Consider the following 22064-nt stretch of genomic DNA (forward strand, 5'->3'; position numbering starts at 1 on the left):
GGACTGGACAGCCACAACCACAGTGCAACAACCAAGGACCCGATCTCCAGGTATTGAGCAAGGCTTGGTCAGGACTACCTATGGAGGAGTTTGCTATTTTCAAAGTTTTTGTCTGATGGGGATAACTGAAGGCTGCTCAGGGCTTTCTGTGCAGAGATTGCATTTTTCTCCCCTCTGGGATTTCCTTCAGGCGCCCCAGTTTCCCCCATCAACACAAAACATGCACGATAGGTAAAATCCTCCAGATATCGGAGTCATGAGCGAGGTTCCAAGCGATCAAGATGTGGTCATGGCTCACTGGGCGATGCAGAGACCACTGATCCAAGTGGCTCCAGTGGCATTGACGAATGGGTCAAATGCAGGGGATAAATTGCCTTCGTGGGAAAAGTGAGGCTAATCTACCCAGAGGAAACCCGCCCAGACACGATTGGAAACATGCAAACACAGAAAGCTGAACGCCGGATCTACTTTGTTGTGAGGCGAGAATCCTATAGCCACTAGGCCGCCGCCCCTTATATTTAAACGCTAAAGCATTACGTTCAAACAAAAGGGACATTGAATAATTGACTATCTGTATTGCAGTTAGCTTATCTTAGCGGCACTTTAGCTTGACCTTTCTGCAGATATACCTGTAATACATACCTTCTGTTTGTATATATATATTATTTTAGTCATGTGTTTAGGAATATTACACATTTATACATTGAAAGTGCAGTTAATGCCAAATCAGCAGACTTTATTTCACCCTGGAGAGACTCGGACACAGGACACAGAAAAGATTGATTAGCAAGCTTTATTACGGAGGTTTATTTGGCGCTCAGACCCCGGTGGAAGACAGTGATCATGGGCACTCCATAATCTAATTGAATTAGATGTCTCTCCCGGAGCCTGGAGACTGGTGGTGGTAGATGTGGAGAGAAGGTAGAGGATGAGGGGAATGCAGAGGAGGAGCAGGGGAGGTGGTGGGTCGTAGTACGGTTTGGAGCGGCCGAGCCATCAGCCTGAGGGCTTAAATGCGACCGCCTGGGCGCTGATTGGGAGTGAGGAGGAGTAACTTGAGAGCGTTGATTGGGGATGAGGAGCAGGTGCGAGGGCCATGGTGCAGACGCCCCCTGTCCTTTCACCCTCCTTCTTGGCCGGGAAAAACTGCATAACCTCTTTGGGATAAGCGATAAGAGTCCATGGTGAAGTGAGGGATCTGACTCTCACAGACGGACAGGCGGACGCCGCTTGAGTGCGATGATGGCGCTGGGGAGAGGGGTCCTTCCATGGTGGCCGACGCCGATTTAAGTTAGGTCTTCCAGGTGAATTTACACAGGCTTCATTTCTCGTTGATCCGTCACCACTTGCAATAGTCAAACAAGGAGAAAATGACCAATTGCGATCGGCCCGAACAATGAAAATACTAAAGTTTTTGGCAAAATCTAAAATAATTAACCATTGGCAAACAACAATAACCCACATTTCTTGAAATAAATACATTTGAATGAAAAAAATTAGCAAAACAATCAAATAAAACCAAGCACAGTCACAACAGATCGACTTAAAACACACTTCCACCCAAAGCATAGAGCAAAATGAAAAAGTGACGCCGGCGTGACGACTTTGAAAAAAAAGAAAAGGAAAAAAGTATGTTCCAGTTATTGCTCCTTTCCTCCTGAAGCTATTTAGCATGTGGCACCCCTGAGTTTGACGAGTTGTTTTGATATTTTTATTCACATATTTGGATCATTAATCAAACGGCGGCTCGGAGGGAGGGCAAGCGGAGGGGGAGGAATGCGATCCATACAGCATAACTTCTTCAGGGCTCGTGTGTGTGCGCGTGTGTTGCCAGATCAATCTCCTAAGTCCTCTGCAACAGACACTCCAGACCCTGGGAGCAGTCACAAAAAAATTATTACCAATATCCCACCCCGCCCTCTGCCCACTTCCTCTCCCCCGCCCACGCACACATGCAAGCAGATGTACCAGCGCTCGCAACGGCGGGAATAAAAAAGACGGATTCCCACCTAAACGTCAATATCAGGGGGATGCATTAAAAGTGCATTGGAAATTCTTAGCGGTGTTCCACTTCATTTCTGACTGTCTGGGTCCTGCACTCTTAAAAGCACGGGGAGATAAATCAAGTTTGTTGCCGACGCCGAGACCCCTATAAAAATAAATAGATGAGCGCCGGTCACCTCGGAGCCATTTTAAAACGTCCCCCCTCGCTGCTCCGTATCCATAATTATGATTTTGATTGTCTGCGAGCACATCCTCCAAGATCAAATGTGAAGCGTGATAACGACAACACGGATGGGGAGATTTATGCGGTGTCTGCTGGGGGCCGGTGTCTGCTGGGGGCCCGGGGCGTGCGTGGAAGACAGCGGGGCGCTAACGTGGCCTTCTGTGGGGTGGAGAAACATGTCGCCAAAATAACACGGCACATAATATACTTGCATATAGGTCCATACGTGTGGTCAAGGCTGTTTTCTTCTGTTTTTTGGTGCAGTACAGTGAGTAAATAAACTTTTCAAGCCAATAATCAATTAAACATAAAATCAAATGGTTATGTGAATGTTGCATGCATTCTCTGACAAAAAGATCATTCATTCTTGTTTGGAAGGATTCTTCTTTGTCGCTGGTTACATAATGGGACTTCTTTTTCATTCCATTGTCATTTTCTTCATATATATTTTGTCCTTTGGGATCAATGTAATGATGGCCGTATTGAAGAGTTTTGGCACAGTTTCGAGGCCCCAAAGTCCATGTGCTTCAAAACGTGATTCAAAACGCTGATCACGTGACCCAAAATGGTTTATGAACAGCTGTTTTTTCACAGGTCTGTCACTAGGGGGCTTTCATCTCAAACAAGTTTAAAAAAGGTGTTTGCTCGTCAGATTTGTGTTGATTGTTTGTGAAAAGCGACATTCAATAAGTAATAATTGTATGATAGTCACATCCTCGCGAGTGTGTGCATCGTTCTCACACAAACACACAGACACGGTCATATTGCTGTAGTGGTCAGCGCTCTGGCCTTTGAGGTACTGAGGTCGAGGCCTGTGAGCTACAAGACAACTTTGTGTGTCAAGAACTGCCCTGTGTTTGCCTCTTTTAAGACAATAAAAGCACAAATAAATAAAATATACTGTGTCCCTTTACAACTAAAATGCAAAGTTGTTTTATTGGCAATTGCACATAGAAAGTTATTGGAACCACTGTGGATGTGGCAGTACTTAAATATACCACCAGATGTCACTCTGGAGAAGTGTTTCGAACTGTGTTTTGAAGCCTCGAAACATTTGGTTCAAATGCTTCACTTTGTCATCACTAGATAAAAGCAGATCTCAATTCTGATTGTTATGTGATAGATTGGAAATACGGAGCTTTTCTGCATTTATATAAGGCATCATTGGATTGGTTTTGAGGTTTCTGCACCCAAGTTGATTTTTATTACGAATGAAGTGTGTTAGCCCTGATGACAAATGGATGCTAAATGTTTTCCTTCGACCTGAGTCATGCCTGTTGATGTCAGAGGAAATTCTAACAAACTTTATTCCATTAGAAAGAAGCCACAGAGTTAAAAATACAATTGCCCAGATGACCAAAAGAATGTTTAAAGCCTGTTCAAGCTCAAATAAAGCATGAAGGCTCCACTTTAACGACAATCTTCAAGAGAACAAAATAATTTGTGACGATGACCAAAGATGAATAGCAAAGAAATTCCTTTAAGTTAGTATTGTGACTAGCTAAACTAAATACTAACACAACTCCAGTCATACAATTAGAATTCAAACCTGCTGGGTGGATTTTATACAAACGACACCACACATTAATCGTCTATTGACAGACAGCGAATCACCCTCAGCGGCCGAAACACAACGGCCATTCTTTGATAGCTGTCATTTCTGCTCCAGCATCTGCTGCTGCTGCTGCTGCTGCTGCTGCTGCTGCTGCTGTTGCTGCTGCTGCTGCTGCTGCTGGGAGGATAAAGAAAGAGCGCTAATGGACGATAATTACACTTTTCTCTCTCTCTCTCTTTCTCTCTCTTTCTGTTTGGCTCACTATCTCCATCCCTTGTTTTCTTCCTTCGGAGCCGCATCGCACAGGATGGATGCCAGCGAAGTCGCAAACTGCAGCATTCAGGCCCATTAAGTCTGCAATGAGTGGAGATGCAAGCAACATCTGGTGTCTTAGCGGTGATAGAACGCTCTGCCCGGGCCCCGCTAATAGATATCTGGAGGCAGCGCGGAGCAGGGCAGCAAACAACTCACTCTAAACTCCTCCGATGCAGCGTTTTGGACAGCATGAAGAGGGGACAAGGAAAAGGGTCTGATTGGGCAAGTAGGGAGGAGAGTGAGATGGGTGGGTTGTCAGTTGGTCAAGGAGACTTTTAGTGGCTAGAAGGAGATAAAAGAGAATTCTATATGGCTTGTCACCGGGAATTGTGGGTTGATTTTCCAGCTTTGTACCCGTAAACTCAAACTGTTCTTACAGGTTGGCCATACGGTATTAAGGGGTCCACTCAAAGGGAAACATTTCATAATAAACAGGGCCTTGCACCATTATTACTGGTTCTCACACACCAATAAAGAGAGTAAGCCGGATTTATCTGTGTGTCAGCATGCAAAAAAATCATAAGACATAAATGGTTCTTTTAATACATAAATCTAAACATCATATGATATACTTTTGTCCATGCCAAATCCACACTTGTGCTTTGTCTCGCGCATAATCAATGAGTGGTAAAAGAAAGGATCACCTTCACGTGCACGGGAGCGTCTGGCTGTGCCGTGCGGCTCTTGTAACGGAGACGCACTGGTGATCAGAGCCAGCCTGACAACTTCATTCATCCATCACCTGCTCACTGTCAATCACACACTACAGCGGGAACATCGCGGGCGCCGATCGAGCCATGTTGTTTGTGCGCCGGCAGGGTATTCATGAGACCGAGATCTTTTCAGTTCAGAGTCAAGGAAGATCAAATTTTGAAAAGTTTAAGCGGCCGTCTGTATCGCACTAACCTTGACCGATGGATGAAGGGAAGATTTGCAGTTTGTGTAGGAAAGGCGTGGTTAAGAGCTTTGTGTAATACTTTCTTCATACATGGACTTGAATTTAGTTGTACGATCCAACTTATCCTTAGAGGGGACGAAGTCTATTGAAGGTTCGACTTCACCGACAAAGTCCAGACATCAACCGAAAATGTCAAGAAATGAGACATACACCGATGCTATTCCTTAACACATAGAGAACACAATTCAACTTAGAATATGAAACGACACAGAAATATCAGACATTTGTATGGCAAGCTTGGGAGAAAACGCCAGGCTGTTGTACGCAGCCTGGCGTGACCCTCCTGCGTCTCACCCCGTTTTTTCCCATGCTGGTTGGTTTTATTAGATATTCTGGAATAGGCGGGTCACATTTCTCATTGGTCAGCTTCACATCAAGGCACTTGTTTTACAGCTGGTATTTTTCCTAGAGATCAAGCCTTGGGTAAACATTACCCAAACTCCTCTGGGCTGTCACCCCCCTAGGGTAAACATCCTTTGGCCCATCTTTACAACACCTTCACAAATGCAGTTTGTCACACACCCGTTCTTCTCTCAGACTAATGATGCAGATAAAATATCACTATTATGCAGATAAAATACATCACAGAAATATAATCATATATTCACATTTTATCACACGTTTGTCTTCGGACACGTAACATATCATTTTCAAGTTATATTTAATCGTCAGCTCAACTCAAAGTGACAAAAACACGTGGATCTATAGGGTGTAAAACCTGTCAAGGTGAACGCGCTTGTCAACTGTAGAAAGAATCCATCTGTTGAGCATTGGTGAATGTGTCTGATGACGTGTCCATTTCTCGATCGCTCGCTTCGTTTATGTTGCACGCCAGGAAAACCGGCGTGAAAAAAAGTGGCCTAGTCGAATTCAAACAATTTTTTTTTCAAAATGTAGGATTGATGTGTCTTAGTTCTGATCTCAAACGTCCCAATAACACATCTGGATAAGTCAGTACCCAGTCGTTTTGATGTCGTTTGTAAGCAGTAACCAGTGTGAAGTCCGATCACACTGTCAGGAGTCGAGGGGAGGCATTCAACTGCACAACGTCAAAAAACAGACAGGACAATATTAGACGTGTGTTCTCATATATTCACTCGGTTAAGATCAGCGGGGACGACAAATGACTGTCCCTCCGCCGCAGACCAGCGCATGTGGTTTTGTTTGAAGCCGCTGTGTGAAAAAAGTACCTGCATCTCAATGTGTTTGTTTGCACTTTTGAGAGATAATGACTTGTGAGCAAAACAGTTCCTCCAGGCAAATGAGGTGCAGCTTATCTATGTTTGCCAAAAGTGCGGTTATGTGTATGATAGTCAAATTAGCTGCATGTGTTCCGGGACAAGAATGGTCTGACAGGTTTTAGGGCGAAGACGAATTGAGTTTGGTTGTTTTGCGCACTCTGAGTTTTCTGCGCTCGTAGACGGAGTGACTGCTGGTCTCGTCCTGCTTTCTGCACCACCCACTGTGCCCTTAATCACCAGATAACCAGCCTTTCTCTCTTACACACTTGCAACTTCACCCAAGACTATATATACTATGCATTTCCACAGATCCTGACCTCACTGTCTACTTTGTGTAATGTTCCGGCTAAAAAACAGGTACCGATCAAGGCACTTTGACGCTCTCACACAACATAGAGGTCCTGGATTTGATTCTCGATAATGTGGCTTCTCCTCCCCATGTCTGTTCGTTTCATCAGCTGATCCTTTTCCCCCTTTTTCCTGAAAAATGTACTGTAGACAATCTTCTGCTTTGACAGTGAATGGAGAGTGGTCCCGGTGTGCACTGCAGGTTGTTCTCGTTCCCCTAACTCAGGGATGGGCAATTATTTTCCTCCGAGGGCCATATTCGAATCCAGGCAAGAAGCGGAGGGCCGGCCCGCGATCATTGGTGTGAAAAAAAAACAATCCTAAACATTTTATGTCAAATAAAATATCACTTTTCTGTCAAATATAGGCTATTGAATCTATTATTTAATTCATTTCACGTCATATTTATTAAGGATACAAGTGCAGACAGATGCCTAAGGGCCTAAATGTTACTTGGCATGTTTTGTTTTGTGGGCCGGATTAGACAAACGGGCCACATGTGACCCGCAGGCCACAGTTTGCCCACCCCTGCCCTAACTGGTGCTTGAAGATGGGCTCGAAAATAGTGGAGCTAGCTTGAAAATGAAGCTACGTTAAAGTATACTCCACTGTATTCATTTAGACATTTGTCCTCTTCAGTTCACCTGGGGCGAGGGCAGTGGACAAACGCATTCTAGAGTGTACAGATACTGAGCAAGGCTTTGTCAGTATGAAGCAACTTATACTTTATCCTTTCTGGCTTACCTTAAAGTTGACTGGAGTACATTTGACTTCTGCAGGAACAATCTAAAGGGAAGACAGTTAAACTTAAAGAGCCTCTTGAAACATGCTTTTCACAGCTATTTTACAACAATATTTCCCAAGTTGTTCATTGAAATAAACTGATTGCCTTTTTTGCGAGTAAGAGTTAGTAAAGACTGCATTTGTGCCTAGGTCTGTGCTCCATGAAATGTCAATGGGATTAATTAAAAGTCAATTAGCTGGTGCAGAAAGAAATGGGTAAAATAGGAGATTTGTGTTTTACTTCTGCCACAGTTCTTCTTCCGAACGCCCTTCTTTATCATGGTCTACATGAGGTTCTAAAAGACCTCAGCTTATGTATTTGCACTTTGTTTAAATGTTGTCACTTATGCAAATGTAATGAGCATTTTAGTTGCATCTTTTAATGTGCGCACCACAGCTTATGAATAATTGACTACGCTCATTTCTCTGGGCTTTAATCCAATGGAGGGAAATGAAAATTTAAAATGAGAAAAAAATTAACATTATATTAATTATCTTTATGAAAAAAACAAGAAGACGAAGAAAAACGTCTACTTTAATTCACCAAACCCTGCGAGGTCAGAAGGTACTCTATTATCCTGGCCGCTCATACTTTATTTTCAAAGTTGGAATTCTCGTCCACATAAAGATGTCTCCAATGTATCTCTACAATTCATAAATTAATATGCAGTTTATTCCGGACTATGAGTTACACCGGCCAAAAAATGCAGAATAGAGAAGAAAGAAACATATATAAGTCGCACTGGAGTATAAGTCGCATTTTTGGGGGAAATGTATTTGATAAAATCCAAGACCAAGAACAGACATTTAATTTGAAATAATAACAGATTAGAGAACATGGTGAATAGGTGTACGTGTCGAAGTTTCGTCTATAACAGACTGCGAGAGGCGAGAATCGTTCTCAAGGTCTTTATTTGATGAAAACAGGGAAAATCAGACAAAACAGTTGCATGTTGTTCGTCTTGCAGCTGAGATCCGACTTTCCACAAGATTTAATTGTGTTTTATACAGCTGTTCCTTTGGGTCTGATGAAATGGCCTGACGTCAGCTTTAAGTCCACAGATAATCAGAATGTACAGAGAAAGTGTATCGTGACACATATGATAAACAGGACACAGAAATATAATATAGATGCATGACAATAATTTGATCAATATTCACATGCTAATGCTAACACCTTCAGCTACATGACGCACAGACAGAACTGTGGTAAGTGTCTGGTATGTTAACGTAACATATGAACAGTTATTCAGATAACTATAGCATAAAGAACATGCTAACAAGTTTACCAAAGCATCAGTTTTACCCCAAATCACTAAATCCACTGAATTCTTCTTCCTCTGTGTCACTTCTAAACAACTCCACAAACTCCAGAGGAAGAGGAAGTGCAGATTCTTCTTCTGCGTCGCTTAGAGCCTAGAGCGCCCTCTTGTGGTTGTCAGTGTGAAAATAATCAACATGTTAAATGCGGTTGCAAGCGTGAAAATAACGAATAATATGACAAATAAGTCGCTCTGGAGTATAAGTCTCACTTCGGTCAAAACTATGAAAAAAGGTGCGACTTATAGTCCGGAAAATGAATGAAATGTGTTATCAATGGGTAGGACTTCTGTACTGGCACTTGCTATAACGGCGAAACTCGATTCTCCTCGTGCAAGTACATGCCATGGCCATTTTGCCTCCCCGGGGAAGTTCTGTTTGCGTTTCTTCAGATCTGCTTGTGCTTGGACCTGATAGTGTTAGTGCTGTCTGCAGAGATGGACAGCTTATTGTCACCTGCTCTGTGCTGTGACATATGGCCTGGTCTCCATCCCTCTGTGTGATTGTCTCATCACTCCAGCGTGTTGTGACTCCCAGCTGACGTGCAGACAGGATCCAGCCCCCCGCAGGCCCCATAATCAACATCCTGTCAGCGCACTGTCAATACTCCAACACAGACATGGACAAGTGGACCAGGCTGATGTGGCCACACGGTGACACCTGACTTCAAACAAACAACCAGTGTTTAACCAGCTTGTGTCATTGCTGTATTGTTGGGTGGTGCATTTTGTTTTGTGTATGTTGTTTTATTATTGCTCATTGATTTATGTTGCACCGAATTCTGATCCTGATTGTGAGGTAAAGACGGGTAAGATCCTGTCAATTGTCCTTGTTGGGAAGCAAAAAATGGCCTACATTTGACCCATCCTTCAAGCAAGTAACTATTCTGCAATAAAGCAACAAGAGACCCCATAAGAGACCCCAATGCCTGGCAATCGGCGTGGAAAATATATGATGTACCGTACTTTTCTAACTTTAAGCTGCTATTTTTTCCCACTCTTTGAACTCTGCGGCCCGGTTAATTTATAGATTGTTCCTGGTTAACGGCCACCGGGGGGCACTCTAGTAGAAAGCGCAAGCATTTGACATTACAGTGACCATTGTCAGTAGACAGTGGTCACTATATTTTTAGCATCAAAACGGTGTGTGTTTTATTACAATCAGACTCATATTCACAGAGAAATGAGTTTAATGAGGAAGTGAATCTAAACGCGGCAAAACGCAAAGACACAGGTAGTGCGGACATGCAAGATACGAAGGTCTGCAGTTTAGAACCTGCCGCATTGAAATGAGACTTTCTTGGCCGGTCCTGATCCCTGTATGGGGCGGACCATATTTTTGTGTAAATATCTCATGTTACACACTCACGAGCTCAGCACGAGCTCAGGAGCAGATTGAACCAGATGTGAAGACACAGACACAGGTAAATCAGCTCACACAGAGTCATCAAGGACAGTAGGGACAGTGGGGACAGTAGGGACAGTGGGGAAAGTAGGGACAGTGGGGACAGAGGGGACAAACGGGGAAGTAGGGAGAGAGGGGACAGAGGGGACAGTGGGGATGTGATGTGTTTTCTGTTTGTCAAGCTTCTAAATGCTGTGTGTTTTATTACAATCCAATTCATGTTCACTGAGAAATGAGTCTAATTAAACCCACAGACCGCGGGTGCGCAGCGATAGCCCCGGTTCAAAAGACAATTGGCGTGTGTGGGCACCTGCGGATTATTGGCAAGTTTAGTACAATTTCTTGTTTCTTTGTAAATTTCGTTAGAGCGGCTTTTATTCAAGAGTGCTGTATAACCCGAAAAGTACCAAAAATGCACAGGTGAAGACAATTGAAGTGAATTATTTTGTCACAGCGCCACCCTATGTTTTTTTAGTCTATGACATTTGGTCATCGTTTGGCAAGTGCCTTTCACTTGTAGAATTGAAAGCCATTCATCCATAATAATTTATCTGAATAACTCCATAATGATGTTTGTCTATTTAAGTTAAATATCTTGTTCTTCTCTTCTAGTGTACACTGCCAGTTTTCTTTACACAATGTTCAAAACACAAATCTGGTGGTTCATGATGGCTTTTCTCCTTGCAGTTGTTCATATCCAAGTTCTTTATCTCTTTCCATTTTCCATGTTTTCCTTGCTTTTGATCCATCAACACCACATCTGACAGTCTTTCCTTCTGCCGCTCCACATTTCTGCCGTTACAGAGGTTACAAACAGCCACACATTTGAACTGTCCCTTGACTATGGCTGGTTGAACCTGGGTCTAAATTGTTTGCATCTTCCTCCACTCCATCTATGACAGCAGTGGCCCTCGCACCCTTTTAAAATATGGAGAGTCCCCTGGTGCCTGGCCACTGCTTTGAACAGCATCCCCAGTGGGTGCGCACTCTGCTGGCTGTCAGCGTCCAACCAACCCCTCCATCCAATCATCCATTCTTCTCTGTATATTCAGATTTTGGAGGACAATTTCTCTTCCATTTTGATTTGATCTTGCCCCTTGTAAGACTGGCACAAGCCCTCTCTACTGCCATGGGACGCAGTGACAGCTATATCCAAAGTTTATCCTGTCAACCATTGTTGAACCCCTCAGAGATGGAGTGGCCGACCTCAAATCTCCTCTGTCTAGACACAGCAGGTCAAAGTTAGTGTTGGGTTACGCTGCAGTCCTTCAAAATGGGAAAAGTGTTTTGATTCTTGTTCTGTTTGCTCTCCTCCTTCCAGGGGGATGAGAGAGCGCTGTCAGCTGAAATAGATTGCACTTTGAGAAATTCACAGTTCTTGCCAGCGGATAATGTAAGACACGTTTTACAGCGTGTGGCTTGGTACATTATTTATCAAAGTAGGATTAGTATTACTATATGATATGACAGTGTCTCCAGAGGTAAAATTATAAAATCTTTATCAGAGTGCATGAAGTTCTTCTTAAACTTAATTTTAAACGTGTGATCTGGTCATTGTGTCGTGTCTTTTTATGTCATTGTTTATGAATACACACATTTGCTCATACAACTGTTTTCTTTAGTTGGAATTTTTCATTCATCATGGACAAAATAATATATTTATATGTGATACACCCAACTATTTTGAAAGCTTTTTGTAGTGGGCTGTTTTTTTGTAATAGCCTGGGCTCCTACTTGTTTAAAGGTCCAATATTATGCTATTTTTCCTCTTTCAATGTTGACCCTAAGGGTATTGTTGATAATGACCGTTTTGCAACACCCAATACACAATATAACAGTAACATAACATATAAAATATCACCCATATCTTGGACCCAACTCCCCAAATACGTTCCCCGCCCACCCCGTGACGTAGCCTGGAGTGGAGATGGTGGTGGTGTAAACAGAGGTGCCAGTACACAGCAGTACATGTACTATGTCCTGGATCCAGAGTCAGACCTGGAGTTTGAAGTACACGCAGCACATGTACCTCAATGACTTTGCCATTTGGCAGATAATAAACCAACGCTAATATATTCCGTATATCATGTTATTACAGTTGAGTATAAGCTTAGGTTTTGCCCTTCTTCTTTGGGTCTACCTGTCGGACTATGCCCAAGAAAGATTGAGAAACAATTCCTAAGGTAATTGCTATATTGTGTACTGATTTTGAATTGCTACTACTCGCATGGAAAACATAAAACCAAGAAAACCAAAAAGTAGCATTTGAAGCTAAGTGGGGCTAAATAGCCACAGTTCATCTCGAGTGCAGGGGGAGGGGGAGTTTACAGATCCAGAGCGATTTCTGGAGGAGGGGCAGAAACAGGGAAGTGTCATGTTGGTTTGTGCCACGTCATCTTTGTTGCTTTTGCATCATGTTATTGAGAAGGCCCCGCCCGCCTGCTCATCCGAGGGGAAGGATTGAGACAGTTTTCTAGCCAAAGATGGCAGGAATCACTCAAAAAAACACTTTGAGCACATATACGAGGTACCAAGACCACTGTAAGAAGGTTAAAAGCTCAGGGAAAAAAAAGTCAATGTTGCATGATATAGGCCCTTTGAAAATGAACAACAATCACAGTTGAACCTGTGTTGTCAAAGCCTGAGCTTAGGTAGGTTTAAACCAACTGGATTTAGGCTTAGGATCTGGCAACTCGAATGAGAGATTTATGTGAGACTCATTTTGCTTTCTAATTGGAGAATCCAAACACCAAAATTACAACATAAACCATCTGAACACCTTGTCCAATGTTTATGTAACGAAGAATACATTGGCATTAAAATTGCTATCAGCAAAATCAATATTTGATTTGACCTTGTAACGGGGGACAAAGAATGGTCAAGTTTATGCAATTTAAATCTTACTTTCAGTTTCTTTAAATAGTCCGAAAGACTGAGGGACAAACATAATTATGATACTGTACATGACCATACTGACTGTGTTAAAGGTACAATGTATAACTTTTCAGGTCCACACCAGAATGTCCCTTCTTACTTAAATTCTCATTGAGAGCAGGCCTGTCCCTCTACAGATGCTGCATGGCGCACTTTTAACTATGCCCACTATTGAAAACCCTTTAATCATTCAAGAAAATTCAAATCTGTTAAAAATGACTTGTCATATTTACAAAGGCCTTACTACAAATGCAACCCTGAAACCCACAGCGGCAGGCAATTCAAAGTACCTGCAATGCCCCCGACCGCACCAGCAGCTGAATTGCAGATGTGGACAAATGGACATTACATTTTTTTCATTTACACTTCACAGTCTTCATCATCCACGTTGTCCACCAGGACCCTCCAGCTCACTGCTGAGATCATGTCCTCTCCGGTGAGACGTGTTCATCAGGGACTCTCCACTCTTTGCTGCAGTTCTTCTTTTTATGATCATTTCCCTGACCGTCATAAACACATCCTTCACTCACAAGGCATGGATGGCATCAGAGCAGTACTTAAAGCTAGGCCCATCCCCTTGCTTCTCTTTATCAAGCTATTTTTGTTCCTCTGGGTTTGACGATGCGTCCCAGCTCAATTATCTCCAAATGTTATGTATATGCATGTTTATTCTCTCTCCTCAGAATGATAGACGGTTAGCGCAATGTTTTTTAATATGCAAACCACCCTTGTCAAGCAGGCTGGGATTGAGAGGCTACCAATTATTAGCATCAGACAGTGAGAGATGATTATCTAGGTGAGGGACTTGGTTCATCCACAGTAGCTGGGAAGAGTCTTATTGATTGGCCATCGGGGAGCTAATAACACAAGGTTATCTACATGTAGCATGAGACAGTCTCCCTACTTAATACTGCAGCACTATCTAGATTTAATATGTCCTCAAAGCGTTGCGCCGAGAAGAAGCGAAGGGGCGTGTATATCTTCTGAAACCTAACAAAGGTCACGCCATCGTAAAAGCAGCTATAAGCACCGGGATCATAGAATGTGCTTATGCTGTTTTACACTGGTGGCATTCGGAGACGTATTGATCGCTAAAGCCACAGTCTTAAACATTTATAGAATTTATAGCGTTAAATGAATAGTATAGCAATATCAATGTGACCTGGGAGAGGGAGACTCGGGTTAGGGGCTTGTTGGTGATGAGGGAGTATCAATCAATTGTAGGTGTTTGGCAGCAAAGCAGATCACGACCACGGTTCACTCTGTTTTATGTTGCTAGTTTTGGAAGCAAGACTAGATATGACGTGCATTTTTTATAGACCCCCTGTAATTGAGCTGAGTTTGTCTACCGGTATATTTTATTGTAAGCCAAAGTCCAATTTATAACAGACAACAAAACCCGGGACAACATTAGAAGCTATTTATAAGTAATGAACCATCAAAACAAAGCGACAATAATACATTAGGTTTTGATTATTTTCCAATAGTACATAACAAATTCCCAAAAAGTGAATTAATCAATTATTAAGATGACAGGCAACAACTTCAGAAAGAGGAGTAAGGCAGGGATGTGCTTGGTCTCCCCTCCGTTGTGCTCTTAGAACCATTAGCCTCAATATATTGCTCAAAAAACAAAAGCAATTAGTGGCAATACAAAGGGTTTCACATGACAACACAACATTCTAAATGCCATAGTTTAACATTGAGCTGGAGGTAAATTATAGATTCTGTGGAAGAAGTCACTGTTTCATTGTCAGATTTCAGATGTGTTGACCTTGTTCATCTCTGTTATCACTTGGCCCATCCACATTAAACAAAACTGGCACAAATTTCAACGTCTACTCTGTCAACGTAAATACACAAAATTAAATAGTTTCCACAATATTCTCAGAAAGTGGTAGCATTATTCAACTTCAAAAGCATGATTCTTGTCATTTGAGAGGATTTCAAGGTATAAGATTAATATAGTAGGTTTATGTTGCCCACCATCCTAGATTATGACATCATCAAATTCTTTTACGTGAACGTGAACTATTCATGAGTCTGAAGTGACGTCACACACTCGGTGCAACTGCCATCTTGAGGATAAAGAGAGAGAAATCATCAGGTTCAACATTTGGGAATTTTCCTTTTCGATATTTGAAGTCCAATTCAGTCGATGGGGAAAAGTGTATCTTAACCACCAAACGAACATACAACAGCAATTGGAAATGTACATGTTTTATATTAACCAATCATTGATATAAGTGGAACAATTAATTCCAGACTTATTCTAGATTACTTTTATTTGGTCATTACCGCTCTGAAAATCTGTTGTTTTTAAAGACCCTTCATTTTGCCTTCACAAAATCCCCGTCCAGCATTGTTATTTAGTGTCATGACATGGACATCGACGTGATATCCATTTGGAGTTTGCTGGTTAATCAACCCACACCAGACATCTTCCAATATTCACCAACAACTGTAGCTCAAATGCTCCTGAAATGTGTTGCCCAATGACTTAACCACATTCTATACTGCCAATTTACACCGCCAATTTCATAGCCAATTGTCCCCATTCAATAATTACTTTTTAGAGGCATATTAACATCTAAATATATTTCAGTAACCCAAAATGTCCTTCCTCAAGTATCTCCTTTACCCAGCATGGAAGATAAGGCGCACATCTATTCAAATAGTGCCAGTCAGTTTCACAAACAGGCCAGGCAGTATCCGGTGCAGTGTGTCATATTGTGCAGGGCTGTCTGGCACCCTGATCTGTTGTCTCATCATAAATCACGGTGGCAGCCGATAGACCATGTTTCCTTGTTACTGGAACTCCGTCGAGAGCCATCCTCCTGAGAAATCAACCTGACCTCAAATACAGCACTCCCTTGCCACTCCGGCGGGTCACGGTGGAGACTCTTAGACACATAATCCGCCGTTCTCTTTTCGCAATCTCCCGCTGCATGCATGGCCGGGAACGTATTAAAACTTGGGCAAAATGTGGAAAACACTGCACGGAGATTGGCAGGCAGGCGGGAGGAGTAGCTAGCTGCTTGTTGCTACGTGTTGGGTGCATAATCCCACCTAGAGGCGAGAGCGGTAATCTTATAGTCGGGATATTAGCCGCTCCGTACTTGAGAGCGCCGCTGTTTCCCGGGCTAAAAAACGCACTACAGGTCCAGGAATAAAAGATTACCAGAGCAGAGTTCAAGGGTTTGGTTGGAGAAAATACTCAGGGGAGGCCGAGCGCGCCGCAAGCCCCAAAGATTACATTTCAGTCCCAGGCTCGCAGTCAGGAGCTCGCCAGACGGAACAGGAAATTGTGTCGCTGTCAAGGAGAACGCACGGAGAGAAATGTAAATGGCCCTCTCAGTAGCGGACGCCTCATATGCAACCCCCGGTGCTGTCCCCTGGGCCCCGGCTGTCCACTGCGTCCATCTTGTGTCAAATCTTAAGTTTTAATACTGGAGAGGGATGGAGGAGGCGAGGGGAGTGGTGGAGTGGCTGTGTGGGAAGATGTGCTCTGGCATTCAGCAGCAAAACCACTGGAAGCTCCAATGCTGTGTGGATTTCTCGAAACCTGAAGTGCCGTGTTCATCGTTTTTTGATATATGTATGTGGTGGACATTATTGTGTTGAAGCTGGGAACTAACCAGTTTACTTTTTATATTCGTATAATTTATATTGTAAATGAACATATGTTAGTATCGTATCATCTGCTCCAGATGTTGAGCCACAGTCTTGGTCAGGAGCACCTAGCTAGAGGATTAAACTATAACATAAAAAAAAAAAAAAAAAATGTTAGAATTAGGAATATCACAAAAGCTTTTCAAATGTTCAAAGATGATTTAAGTCTGTCACTGTTAGGTGTGCCATTAACATCTCTGGAGTTAGCACGAGCGCATTGTGAAAGCTCATCTGGAGCCTTCGTTCAAATGAGAGCCTTCATGTTCAAAGTCTGTTGTCGTTTCTGACAGTTCCATTTCACCGAGTCTGTCAGAAACAAAACAAACACATCTAAAGGGAACAAATTACAGTCACTGAGATTTCAATGTCAGCCGCCAAACTCAAAAGTGATCAGTCATTCTGAAGACTGGAGCGACACCGGCAAAACACAAAATCAACTCTTCTATTCAGCTGTTAGATTCTCAAAATATATGCTTTTAGCCGAGTGCATATGCAGTGATTACCGCCAATTACATGCAGTCTGATACGCAAATGTTTGAAGGTATTTTAGGGAATCACAAAATGCTATTCATGTGTGCCAATAACATGACTTCTTCCTCTTTTGAAAGACATTTTGGCGACTTTGGACCATTCAAAAAATACAATATTTAAGTAGAGTTTTTACCTGTCCTTAATCTGGATGACATGACGCAATTAAATGTAATCATTGTGTATGTTGCAAAACTAACTAAACATAATCATGATATTTTTACAACGTACAGTATTAATTCTGCATTTAAAAGTCTGTTTCAAACGTGCATGTTTTCCTTCGTCGTAACCGTAACTAACTACAGTGATCAGATCTCATTTCAGCCAAAAGCAAAGCAGCAAACACTGGTGTTGTGATAGAGTAATCGTGTTTGACTGCGGCTGCAGAGGACATTGCAATGCCGTGCATGACTCACTCTGAAAAGGCCACTTCATCGGAGTTCTCTACATTCAATATTACGGCAGAAGCCATTGTCATTGCCCACTGTGGGTAATCAGTATATATTCACGGCTCTTAATACAAGCAGCCAGTTTGTATATGTGCGTGGTAGAAAAATAGTCCCCGAGGTGCGGCCTCCAGAACGAACACTGTAGGTCACCGGCTAAATCCTTTATTGTGAATCAGGTGTTCGCCGCGACACTTTCCCAAACAGAGAGGGCGCGGAGAAGAAGAAGAGGGAAAAGGGGGAACGATTTATCAATGCAAAGTTAATAACATCCATTTGAATCTAACTAAAAATCAATATTTCATTACCAAATTGTTAGCGGGAATGAAGAAGGATTGGGGAAGCGAGCTGGGAGCTGGTGGGCAGGAGGCGTCGCAGGGTTCGATGGGAAAGACGGGATGATTCATGGGGCCATCAGGAGGCGGAGAGGGTGGGACACGGGGACGGCGGAAGGACAAAAGAGGGGCGCACGGGGAAAAAGTTTGCGTTTGCCGGTGACCTTGGCGACGCGCGGGGAAATATGGGGAAGAAACGAGCGAATATTGTGTGTCCATCAGTCACAATCGCACTATAAATCATCTGGTCTTTGTGCCTTTTGGTGCCGTTTTTGGATATCGTACTACAAAATGTGGGGAGTATAAAACTGTAATGCTGTGATTGAACTACAAATGTTGCGCAAAAGGTTCACACAATCTATCACGGCATCTTTGTGCGGCCGACGTTTGTCCGCGCAACGACTAGGCCCAAGGCGTCGTGCGCTAACGCGATCGTAGCTGTGCCGGTTAGCTTCAGTCCCATTTCAAGACCATTGGACGAGCTCCTCATGAGTTTCTTGTGTCTCCTGTTTGTCACATGATTGGCGGAGATTTATTCACAGCGGGACGACGAGACCAACGACATATCAGACCCTCGATATCGATTGCAGCTCGTGTTTGCTGTGGTCGTAACGATGGTTTTGGAGTTTTATCTTTGTCTCCCAATGGCACAGGGTTTTCCACCTCTATCAAAAATAAAAGATGGCTACAATGTGGACATCAGATTAATTATCAATTAGTTAGGGGTACGTCTTTATTTGATGCACAATCAGAGTCAGAGATGATGATAAGAGTCTTTTGAGCACGGTATGTAGAAAAGGTTTAAGATAAGATAAGATATTCCTTTACTGTCCACACATGGGGAAATTTCATTGTTGCAACGCAGGTAGATACAGAGGTAGATACAGAGGAAAAGAACAGATCACTTTTAGGAAGTTTGAAAAACACTCTCAATAGAAGATCTCTTATAAACAAAAACTCCTTTTTTTCATATTCAGCTCGTGAAAAATGGGAGCAAAAACAAAAGACCTCCATTTAAATATGTGTTCAGTGTTAGTTCCTTGAAAGATTGATCATTGGTTAATTTAAATTGGAATATTCTCAGCAAATATGAATGTTATTTACATGACAAGACTCTATTCAGACAGAAAGTATGTTATAATCACACCAGACATCAACAGATCAGCCATGCTTTTATCTCATAACCGAAAACCAATCCTTACAAATTCACCATCCGATCTTGTTTGCTTTTTAATATGCAGGTTTAGACGTATCTGGAGTGACACGGGCCATATGGATGCTTATACAATCATTTCGATCGTAATGATTACATTGAGTGGGGGGAATTACCTCCACCGAAAGCATCAGCCTTGACAGATATCGTATCGCTGTAAGTGAATGTGAAGTGGGGAACAACGGCCACGGAATGATCGGAACTGACAGCCATTTCGGCTCGCGACTAATTGACAATTTTATATGACAGTGTTTGTGGGCAAAAAACATCCGTACGGTGGTGATTTCAATTAAAACGCCCTGATTGGACTTGTGTGAGGAGATTTTGCACAATGGGTGAAAGAGGTAAAGTTATGCTGTGTTTCTGAAAAGCATCATTTGCCATCGTATCATCTGCTTTGAATTAAAGGAGGAAAGAGGAGGTATGAATATGGTGATATGAAGCATGCGATGTGTCCAAAAAGTGTCATATAAATCAAATGTATTATTGAAACATGAAAAACAAACACACAACAAGAAAGGGTTTGAGGCTCAAATATTGGACGGTCTGTTTGGTGGGAGATGTACCGTATTTTTTGGACTATAAGTTGCACCAGCCAGAAAATGCATAATAGAGAAGATAAAACGTATATAAGTCGCATTTTTGGGGGGAAATTTATTCGATAAAATCCAAGACCAAGAACAGACATTTCATATGTAAATGCAGTTTAAAATAATAACAGATGAGAGAACATGGTGAATAGGTGTACGTATGCTAACGCTAACACCTTCAGCTACATGACGTATGCTAACGCTAACACCTTCAGCTACATGAGGCACAGACAGAACTGTGGTAAGTGTCTGGTATGTTAACGTAACATATGAACAGTTATTCAGATAACTATAGCATAAAGAACATGCTAACAAGTTTACCAAAGCATCAGTTTTACCCCAAATCACTAAATCCATTGAATTCTTCTTCCTCTGTGTCACTTCTAAACAACTCCACAAACTCCAGAGGTAGAGGAAGTGCAGATTCTTCTTCTGCGTCGCTTAGAGCCTAGAGCGCCCTCTTGTGGTTGTCAGTGTGAAAATAACGAAATAATATCACATCGCTCTGGAATATAAGTCGCACCCCGGACAAACTAGGAAAAAAGGTGCTACTTATAGTCAGAAAAATACGGTATATTTTTCTCTGGATGAATTTTCTCTTGACACTTTAGTTTCCTCCATCAATTTGTGGACTAATCTTCTTCCATCCAACTCAAGAACCTAGTTAAAGATCAGTGGAAGAGCCTCTAACACTGTTACTAACAAGTTGCTAATGATGGGCGGATTGATATCAAATACATCACGAGGTATCGAAAAATACAGTAGGCAACAATATTGATTCTTTCAAATGCTGTTTTTGAAGTAAATATAGTTGTGTGTAATACAGTGTTTATATTTGAGTTACGTTTTAGTTTGCACTTATATTTACTATTCTTTTTTTCTTCTCTTTTCTTTTACTTCGGTTTTATTAATTTATTACAGCAATTACAGCAACATTACAGTGCAATATTTGGTCACTCATTCATATATTGTGCAAATGGCAAAATTATGCAAACGTCTTTGATGGGTGAAACACACAAACACTGGTATAAATAGTAGTTACATGTCAGTATAAGTGCTACTGCAAACTCACAAAAAGATATAGATAAGTAACCAATAAATTACATTTCAATCACTGTTCTGATTATAGGAAGTACTGGAATGATCGACCCAGGGACTGTTTAATGCATCAGCTTAAGGGTCAAAAAGAGAATTAAATACATTTTCCACTCTTAATGTGTTTTTGTGGAATTTTCCTCTGTAATTCTTGAAGTAATAGTAAAGCTGATGGAAAAGCTGCTGCTCTGGTGAACCTACACTTCAGAAGACTATATTTTTACTATGCATATGAGTTGAAGCAGAGGTTGAAAGAAAATAATCATGGCTAACGTAAAATTGCTAATAGTTGAGGAGTTTTTAAATGTATTTTAATACAAAACTCATTGGTATTGGATCGAACGCAGAGCTTACACTTACGTCCAGTGGAAAAGTATCATATAATCGAAACCGTTGTACGTTTAAACTCTTACGACCTACGTTTGATTACATTTCGAGAGCGACTTCGCCGTTCTCATCGTTTGCCGGGTTCGTTCGAGTCCTTCAAGGCGTCGACTCCGCCTCACCGTCGATCTGATCAAACCCGTTGGGGGCGTCATCCCACCGCTCCGCCGGGACGAAGCTTCCCTTCTTTTTTTTGACAGCGGTCCAGATTGCGCACACATCAAGAGACAATTAAGACATAACGGCGTAAATTGTCCACCGTCACATCCAGTTACCTTCACTCTCTGACATCTTTTCCCCCCAGTAAGAAAAAAAAAAACGCCCCCCCCCCAAAAAAAAAGCCTTCCTCTTCTTACCTTGACCAAAAGCTGTCAGTTTGTCATGCATTAAATTAACGATGTCAGTCCCTCGCTCCTCCTCGAATCACTCATACTCACCTGTAATGAGCAATTAAAGTTAGGTGGGCCCCAGCAGCTGTACAAGTCGCGTGAGCCTGTTCTCCGCCGCGTCCCTGGGATCCCGCCGCGGCTTCACTTACCGCAGCGGATTCCGAACAATCCAAACATGGCGGCGGGTTCTCTGAATAATTCAGTCGCCGGCTAACATTAAACAACTGTTAACACACCAGAATAATTAGTTATGCTTGCTTGACATGTTTGCGTCGTTAATAATTAATGCATTTGTCTTAATTAACAACAACAGTTTTTGCCTTGTTG

Source organism: Eucyclogobius newberryi, unplaced genomic scaffold (assembly GCF_026437365.1).
Source record: "Eucyclogobius newberryi isolate DKJ021-1_F unplaced genomic scaffold, fEucNew1.0.hap1 SCAF_5, whole genome shotgun sequence".
Taxonomy (NCBI): Eukaryota; Metazoa; Chordata; class Actinopteri; order Gobiiformes; family Gobiidae; genus Eucyclogobius; species Eucyclogobius newberryi.